We start from the raw sequence: 10,392 nt of genomic DNA, 5'->3' as shown, positions 1-10,392 counted from the left end.
TGAAATGGAGTATTAACACAAAGAGGCAGCAAACCTGAAGCTGCCTGATGTGCATGGAAATGAGCACAGCTCACACACACGGTCAAGCAGAGGGTGAAGACTACGACCAGAGGAGTTCAGAGGTGGAGATATGGGAGAGCACAAGTGAACCACTTTTCTGTATGACTCACATGCCTGTTGGGGGAGTTTTTGAAGAAGACACAATGTTTAGATTTGCCCTCAGTGGACTGATCAAGATGTTATACTTTCTTTTTTTGTTTCTATTTATATTTTATCTATGTGTCATTTTATGTTTCATGATGTTGCATGCAGTGGTTGGTTGGGTTTATGGGAATTCTTTGTATTTAACTTAAAAAAATGTTTTAAGCCTAAAAACTAATTTGTTTTAAAGTGTTTTATCAATAAAGTTCTGGATTAGATTGGATTGGAGTAAAATGGATTAGATTAGATGAGTTTAGATTAGATTAGATTAGATTAGATTAGATTAGATTAGATAGGATTAGTTCGAATCACATTAGATTTCATTGGATTGCATTGGTCTGGATTAGATTAGATCAGACTGGATTGGGTTAGATTAGAGTAGGTCAGACTGGTATGGATTGGATTAAATCAGACCAGACTGAATTGTATTAGATCAGATAACATTGGATTAGAATTGATTAGAACGGATCACACTGGATTGGACTGGATTAGATTAGATCAGACTGGATTGTACCTGATTAGATAACATTGTATTGGATTGGATTGGATTCGATTAGATCAGATTAGATCAGATCACACTGGATTGCATTAGATTAGATTAATTTGGATTAGATTGGATTACACTTGATTGCATCTGATTAGATTAGATCAGATTAGATTCAATTCGATTGGATTGGACTGGATTAGATTTGATTAGATAAGATTAGATCAAATCGGATCACTTTGGATTGGATGGGATTAGATTATATTGCTTGAAAGGAAGTGGGAGGACCTTACAATTGTAAGGCTCGACTATACAATTTTATTTACATGAATTATCATAATCCGGTTCATTTTTACCAATTTATATATATATATACACATATTTATACCTCACCAACACAGATTCAGGTCATTAAGAATTCTTAAGTATCAATAAATCACATAATCACGCAAGTAGACATAACACTATTTTAGAATTCATCATAGGATATCATATGCAGATCAAGTATTAAAAATCAATAATATGTGCAGATTATTTTTCATTGGAAAAATCAATTTAAATCAATTAAAAAAGAAAAAGATTTAAAATTGAATTTTTTTTTATCATTCACATAAAGAAAATGGTGAGGTCAAGCCGGGGTCAGACTATGTAAATTTGTTTTCTCCCACCCTCTTTCAAATGATCTATAACTTGATGCCTAGTTATCCTATGTCTGACGTATCTTTGTAAGAATGTAAACCTCTGTTGATTGAATTGTACATTTGCAACCTTTTTTTTCAATCTTCCACAGATCAAAACAAGTGTATTTTGCTGCAATTTCAGGGTCATTTATTGACAAATTGAAGCATTTTATTGCTAACTACTTAGATTAACCCACAAACGGAGCTACAGGGGGCAAAGGGTGGCAGCTGCCCCCCTCAATGACAAGCTTTCCCCCCAATTTTAAGTCATTATTAGCATTTTCCTAGAGATTAAGAAATCATTGCTTATTTACGCTTTGCAAAAATAACATGAGCAATGTTTTATATGAAAGATTAATTATAATTTTTTGCCCTTTCATTTGTAGTAGCTTTCTCCTGCTTTCAAATAAAAGGCTCTAGCTCCTCCACTACATTAACCAATAACCATTAATCATGTACCAATTAATCCATTTAATTTAGCCTCACTTTGAAGGAAAAAAAACACTGAAGACTGTGTTTATTAATAGAATTGGAGATAGAGGTTAAACTGACATTTTATGTGCCAAAAGGTCAAAGGTTAGGAGTATGAATTCAGAAATGTGAGACATTTAATGAAAAAAAATTGAGTTTATGTAGTAATCAGCTGCACATTTATTTAAACTTTTTAAGGGCTTTAAACAGAAAGTTGGGTAATTTACTACAAAGGAGTCATGAAAAATCAAGTTTTGTCTGACTTAAAAAAGGGAAGACTTAGAGTTGTTGTGAGCTAAAAACGGAAATTATGGCTTAAACTAATCAAGAATAAAGACTAGTATTCACAGGATTCTAAATGTATAAGTTTTACTGTAATAATGTGCTGTTTTTCTCGTCCTTAAATCTACAGAGAGACGATGACAGAGACAAGGACACCGGTCTGCACAAACCTATGGCTCAAACAAAAGAAGCTGGACCGGTTCTGGAAGAATTTGTGAGTTATTGCTTTTAGCTCGCCTCCGAGCCACACCCAGCTCTTTCCCAGCCAAGAGGAGATGCCACTTCCGCCATCGCCCCAGCTTCTCAGGCAAAAAAAAAAGAAGGGGGAGAGAGTAATCGGCCACAAAGTGTCAGCCAGCCTTAATCCCCTTTTAATTCCCTTGCAGGGCCTGCGCCAGGTCTCTGGCTGCACGGCGAAGCCGGCCGCCGATGGCAGCATGACCGCAGTGACAGGCAGGCAGCGCAGGCCGGAGGGTCTTTACTGGGATCCCAGCTAAGAAAATACAATAACCACACAGTGCCGCCACTATTTGCCTTACACTTGAGCGGGATTTAGGCTTCCCCAGCACTCTGTCAGAAGAGTGTGTCTTCACACACACAGCTGTCATGCAACCAGATTGCACCGAGGACATATGCATGCTCTTTTTGTCTCTGCTCCCCGCACGACTGTGAGCACGCACACAAACACGCACCTGCATGCATATATTAGGCATGTGCTTGGACACTCAAGCACACCCCTGGTAATACTGCACTAGATGAGGCTATTTATATCTTAATTTATACAGGTTGGTCTCAGCGTGGAGGTCGCTGCCACACAGCTGGCCAATCCCCCGCAATCCCACAATGCCAAGAGTGTTATCTCCTTTTGAACACCAATTTATTTTCTTCCCTCCTCTCTGATATTCAAAAGTAAAGGTCCTGTCATTAAAATGTATGCTTTCTCAACACACTTGCAACAGAAAAGGGCAGCATTCACTCCACATTCACGTAATGAAAGGCGTGAAGGAAAAAGGAGGCGCGCGCTGAGGAGGCGAAGCACATCGCAGCGCTTTTCCCTGAGAGCTGGGTTCAGTGGAACAAAATGGTGAAGGTTAACGCTATTCTGGCAGATGAGGGGATTTTTTTTTACCTGACATTTACACATAGCAGGGATTTTCTCCCAGAGAGCGCCCTCATAACACTGGCAGTATATGAACAGTGGCATGTGCATTAAGTGTACAAAATATAAAAATTGTTCCCGAGTTGCAGAGAAAGCGCACGTTCAGATGAGGCTCAGAATGATTTTAATGGTGTACAGGATCAAAACGTATCAGTGATGGAGACAAGATGATTGAAAAACAGTCAAGATGAATTTCAAAGTGACATGTTCATCATCACAGATTAGCTTTTAACCCCATATAACCATTTGTATCATATTTGATCCAAACATTTCTAAGACCCCTATCTTATTCAACTTTCCTTAAAAAATTCTTGTATTTCACTTGTTTTCTGCCCTGTAGTTCATCATCATTCCACTGGGGGCAGTAGAAGGTCATTTCAAAATGGCTGCTACCATCAACACTTTTGGCAGTAAAAGTAAAGTTAATTTTCTAAACCTTTCGGTGAGAACTTCTTATCTTTTGTTATTCATTTTTTAAAATGACTACTTATTGAATTAAAATAATGCAACATTTGTTAAAATTTAATTATTTATGATACAGTTACACCATGTTAAAAATGTGTGGATCAAATATGAGACAGTGGGTAAATAAGGTGCTTTTTTCCTGAATTCTCATGTCTATATTTTTGCATTAATCTAATATTCTTGTGAACGAAAACGTATCAAATCACTCACCGAATCATAACGAATACTTTCTATATCTCATAAAAAATATTGCAAATATATATGTATGGAATTCATCAAAGAGTTACAAACACACTTTGATGTAGGGCTTTAAACCATCATTTATCAGACAAATTAATGCTTTGCTGCACTTCCAGACTATCTGCATCATTGAATTTATATTGTGCAGAATTGAATCATAAAACCTACACTGAGATATTTAGTGTCACGACATGGATACTCTTAGAAAGTGTGATATAGAACAACTACCTGTTGTCCTGATCATGCACTGAAGTAAAAGAAATGCTAAACGTTGTGACTTTGGTTCTTGTCCTTGAAAAACAGCAACATGCTGATAATTATTCTGATTATCTGTTCTTAAAATGTGATCTCTAGGCCCATTTACACTAATTTAGAATGATAAAAAAGTATTTTGTTTGTTTTTAGAATTTGCAGAGGTTTCCCCCTATAATTCAGATCATTAACTTTAACAGAATAAAACCCCGTAATACTCTGTGATATGTAATTAACCCATTTTTGTTCATATCTGACTAAAGTGTAATTTGCCACAATCAGGATAAGATGCCCTGTAATGGGTTGATAAACTGTGCATCTACCCCACCTTTGCCCTTCAGGAGCTGGATTATTATATACATTTCTTAGGTATGAAGACCTCTAACAATTAAGTTATCTTAACCCTAGAACACTTTCGCTATAAAACGTTACACCATCACTTTTGGCGGGTAATTTCTGCCTGAAATAAAATACCCAATAAAAAGTATTTTTCACAAAAAATAATTCATAATTTGACAACACATGAGGAATTAGTTATTTTTTTATTTTTAACTGTGGTTTATGTACTAAAATGAAAAATAAATACATAGGAAGATCCTAAAAAAGGCTTGAAAATGGCTGAAAAATCAGGAATTTGAGAAGAAAAAAATTAAAAAAAAATTACACAGACTTCTGGGTTATCTTGAAGACTTCTGGGCATATGTTCTCTGAACTGATCAATTAAAAGATGAAATAAGTCACAAAAAAAACAGCAAAACATGGTGGTGGAAGTGTAATGATCTGTGGCCATTTAAAGCTTGATCTCAGAGTTAGATTAAGGTTATATGGTTTCAAAAAAGTTACAAAAATCCAAGATCATTTGGAGGTAATCAAGGTCCCGACAAAAATGACTTTCAGCTGTTTTATTATGAAAAAAAAAACACTTAAAGGGGCCGTACCATGATTTTCTTAAGCCTTTCAGAGTGAACTATATCCATATATATCATCATATATTACCTTTGGAACATTAAAAAACAAATTATTTATAAAATATTATTTTTTTTGTGATTTTTTTTCTGCCGTAAAACGACTCGATTCCTGAAGCTCCGCCTACCTCTGCGTGTGGGTGCCGCCCATTTCATGAAGCCATCCTGGAGCCTTTAGCAGCATGTCTGCATTCCTCCCAACAAAATAAACATCCAATTTTTTCAAAGATGAACGAATCAAAATACCGCTTTGAGGCTCTAAAAAACCACTTAAAAGAGCCATACCATGAAAAAAAAAACTTTTTCAAAAATACTATACTATTCATTCCTCATTACAAAGAACCCCAAAGCGACATTTTGATCCATTCACACATTTCTGAGTAATCTTCAAGAAAGCAGCCCGTCCCATACCCACGAAAACGAACGGGTCCTCACGTGCTGATGTCACAGAGTGAGACCGCCCCTTTCAGGAAGAATCTGCTCTTAACTTACAGAATGTTAAAGATTTTGTGTTTAAGCGTCACCGAATATTAAAGGGCTAAAGTGTTAAAGAGAATTTCTAAAATTCCTCTCTTTTCTGTGTGAAAGGCTCCAGCACTTTTCCCAGCAAAGGTCTTTACAGCAACATAAGGCGTTCGCCTAGATTTCCAGTCCAGTCTCATTTAAGGCTAATTCCTGTGTGGGTCTGGATGTTTGATCCCATTGCCCATCTGAAGTAATTAAAGGGTTATTAGTAAACAGATATTCACGCTCGCTCACTCTTGCCAACTGTTTCTTGCCATCTGCTGCCTGTGCGCGTGCTTTGACATTGCCGCTAAAGCGCCGCAGACGTTTCACCGGGAACGAACACCACAGTCAAGCCGTGTCATTTTTATTTGTGAGTCACAGAGCCGGATGATAGGACCGAAGGAAATTATATGTTCTATTTTAAACCTGCTTGTTAATTTCAATATCTTTCAACTGGTTCCACTTTTATAGCGGCCGACCACTGCGCTGGCGTTTCATCTCCACGGTCCCCTCTTCTTCCTCCTTCCCTCTTTCTCTCTCCTCCAGCTCCAGCTCTGCCCTTCTGTCTGTTTTTATCCTCTTTTTATTTTCAGTAATATAGAAGGGATTAACCCTGCTGGCCCCTTGGTGGTTACTGTTTCATTTTATTCTTATTAAAATCTTAAGAACCTGCTTTATTATTCCTGTTTGATACTACCTCAATAATCCTCTGCCTGCCTGCGCTTGTGTGTGTGGCATCCAGCCACAGGCCCATAGGTGTGCTGTGTGATGGATGTGTGTGCTCATGTTTGAACTGGCAGGAAGTCCATAACACATTATAGAAATTTTAATCACCCAAGAGCAACATATAGATGCACAAACAATTCCTCGCGGACCCTGAAATGCTTCTCACTCTCCTCCTTTCCCACATTAAAGTCCTTTATTATCAGAAGAGAAGCTTTGTGAAGCGACACGCTGCACATTTCAAATCATTGTCTTGTGCTTCCTGTAATTTGCCTCTTCTGACAGATGTGTTTTTTTCCGCGTACGTGTCGAGATGGCTATTACCGCTGATGGGTCTCTGGTGTTTGCTGTGATCTTTCTTTGCAGCGAGTTGCATTGATTTTACGAAACCTCTGATAAATCTCAGACAGGAACGAGACAGGAGTGTTGTCACAGCAAAGCAGCTGTGGATCAGCCGGTGATTTCATTGACCCGGGGAGGTTTATTTAGAGAAGCAGAGCAGAACTGGCACCGCGAGGTGTTAGCGCTGCTTTACATCTACTCTTAAATATTTTAAATTCCCCCTCCGCTAAACATCAGCTGAATGATGGGAAGGAGGACTGACTAATCCCATTTATATTTTCTTTGATTTCGTTCATTTTAAGTGTTTTTTTTTTTTTTGCTGCCATGCCTGTGTGTTTTTAGGTTTGTCATATGTGAGCAGGCAGGCTGATTCCAGGCAAGCTAATGTAATATTAACCTATCATTTAGTATTCTTTTGAAGAGCATCTGTCCAAATCTGTAAGCTTTCCAGCCTTTCAGACTCATCATCTCTTCATTAAAGGTGTAATACCGATGGAGCGTCTCTGCAGGCAGAGAGGATTACAGCATCGACTTAGCAAAAGGTCAACATTGTTTGATTTTCTTAAAGGTTACTATTTATACCTATTTATCCACCGACGTTTTCTCATAGTGAATTTGAGCACCCATAATGGGTGCACATGGTGTAATTTATCACCGTCTTTGTCTCCGAGTTAGTGAGTCCACACAGGTGCACGCACGTGTGGTTTCCTTTAAAGCCCCCCTCCGATGAAAATACTGTTTTTTGAGTTTTTAACATGTATGTGTGGCATTTTTCTTATGAAAAAGAACAAATGTAAGAAGAAATAGTTTTGATGATTTAATAAATTACCGATATTGCTTAGTGGTTTTATTTAACAACAGAGCTATTATAATCAGACAGGGGGATCAGGGGCGGGGCTGCTCAGCTCAGCTCCAAAAGCCACACCCCCTCAGAGGAGATTTTGAAATGGAGGCTTCAGATCTACATAAAAGAAATGGCTTTTTAAGAAATTTACGTTGTAGGATTTTGGTTAAAAACTTCAAAATCATAATTAAAACACTAGTGAGAATGTTTTTTAAAGTTTAAAAAAATGTTCATAGGAGGACTTTAGAGATACACTCGATGGAAATGGTGTTTTTAACATGTTTCTGATGAGGGAGGACATATAGAATGAAATTATGTTTAAAATTTCATTTCAAATCATTAAGATTTAGATGGAAACAATGCTGTTGGAAAAAGCTTGTGTGACATAGAAGTTGCTACGGCAAGCCATAAGCTACTCCGCTCCATTCTGATGCGGGATGGGCTTACTCCAATGGTCCCGCCCACAATAGAGAGGTGAACCTAATGAACTCCTGTCGCTCTGCAGAAACTGTCCTAGAAAATGATGCAGGTTTATGGCTAAAAACAGCATAATCATAATTAAAATACCACTGGGAATGATTTGAATATAGAACAAAAGATGATCGGAGTTGGTCTTTAAAGATAGAGGAAGAATTTCAATAAAGATGGAGTCTGTTCTTGCTCTTTTTTTACTCCACAGGTGCACATTTTCCACTTTCAGCCGTTCATCCCCTAAAAACCATCCAGCACTTCCCCTTCCACGCCTCCCTGCCATCTTTTATCTCATCCTCGCTCGCAAACAGGCACGTAACCAAATCCTTCCTCCTCTGCCTCTGCAGCGGGGGGTCACACAGTCAAAATGACTCTTTTTATTACAGTTCATAAACAGCGGCTCCTTTGGAGGCCCTGGGAAATTTCACATAAACTTTGATCAAACACACGTTAGCCTCCCTGGTCCTCAGCAACCTCTCTCCATGTGTGAAAATAGCTACGCTCAATCACAGGCAGAGAAAACACACGGAAAACAGTGCAAATAGCAAGGCAGGCACTGATATATCAAGTCATTATTGACCAGGACGCCGGGGGAATAGATCTCATAAAAACAATAAGTTACTCTTTGCCTTTTTTCCCCTGCTCTACCCTTTCCTCTTTTAGCGGAGGCAGTAAACTTTGTGGCTTAAAATTAATAGCTTTGAGGGGAGCTCAGGTGAGCAATCCAAAGTGATAAGAGCATCTGAAGTAAAAGGTGTGTGTTCGCGGGCGCGGGGAGCTCGGAAACCCTTTTCCTGGCTTCCTCTCATTCCTTTTCATGTCCTTTTGTCGACTAAGTTGTCAGATTTTTCACAGATCTTGTAGGGTCTTAATGTTTGGATGGGATTTCAGGAGTTTTCACATTTTGTCCACAACTGTCAAAAGGTCAATTCCTCCTGCGTCCCTCTTTGTTCAAACTTCAAAAAGAGGTCGCCTAAAAATAGAAAAAAGAAAGACTAGAAAGTCGTAGGATGATCTGTCCATGCAGCAAGTCATTTCTACTTAAGACGAGATCTTAGAATAATGTTTAAAAATCTAGAAGCATGGAGCATTCAAAAAGGGAGAAATAAGCTAAAAAAAAAGCTGTAAAAATTCTAAACACCCCAATTATATTTTTATTCTAGTTCTAAACAAATGGTTGATATTTTTTTTTTTAGTCTTTATGAACCTAAATGTAGTTTATTTTGACTACAGTGACAAAAAACTAGAGGAAATTGATCATTTTAGAACAAAATAAGAACAAGAAAATATACAATCTTTGTACAAGTTAACCCATCTTCACAAATACTCATATAATCTGAAACTAGCACTTATTCTTACAAGATAAATCTACATTTTTGTTTGAAAAATATTAACAATAAATGCCAGTCTAACTGATCAACATATATTGAACTTTTAAACAACTTCCTTAAAATTAAACCAAAAATTACAGAGCGCCTTATTACCTTAAGATAATAAATATAATGTCAGCTCTTAAAAATGTAAATTAAACACATTTGGACGTCTCATGAACATTTCTTAAATCAAATTTTGACTGTGCTGAGTTTGAGAAATGCTTGGAAAAGTGTAGAGCAATGATAACGTATTTTGTACTCTATAGCTAAGGTGCATTTAAAAACCTTTACCTTAAAAAAAATAAAAAAAATAAAAAAAACCCCACAAGGCAATTTATAATCCAGACCCCCTTATATATGGGTTCATTTTGGTTGTACTTAATGATGATTAAGTGATGTGGTTCTTTGGTTGGGTGTTATTGCGAATATGCTAACAGGGCTAACGTGTAAAGGTGACGAACTGTGGCTATACATGTCCAATGTCCGTCCCATATCACTAACTTCTAAAATGCTACAGTATATACTGTACTATAGCACCCTGGATTTGAAATGCAATTCAGACATCATGCTCACTACTTTTTTTTTTAATATGATGTCAACGATTTCACAAAAGTGAAAACTTAATCAATACTAGCATTTTACAACAACCATTTTTGAATCCACTGTGTTTTGATAATTAAAATGCTGATAAAATGCAATAAAATATATTTTAAAAACACATTACATTTTTTTGCAAATGTTTTTACAGTGCAATGTATTGTGGTCTATATTCCCCAAACCTGTGAGCATCAATGTACTTTAGCTTTTCTCAGAGAATTCTGGGAAATTTCTAGGGCCCTCAATTTTGGAACTGTAGATTCAGAAAGCTCTACAAAATGGAAAATGTATTAGATAATGTACTGTGTAGTGAGTAGTTTAGACTTCAGAATTTGG

This window comes from Oryzias melastigma, linkage group LG12 (genome assembly GCF_002922805.2).
Source record: "Oryzias melastigma strain HK-1 linkage group LG12, ASM292280v2, whole genome shotgun sequence".
NCBI classification, from domain to species: Eukaryota; Metazoa; Chordata; class Actinopteri; order Beloniformes; family Adrianichthyidae; genus Oryzias; species Oryzias melastigma.
This window is presented reverse-complemented; position numbering follows the sequence as displayed.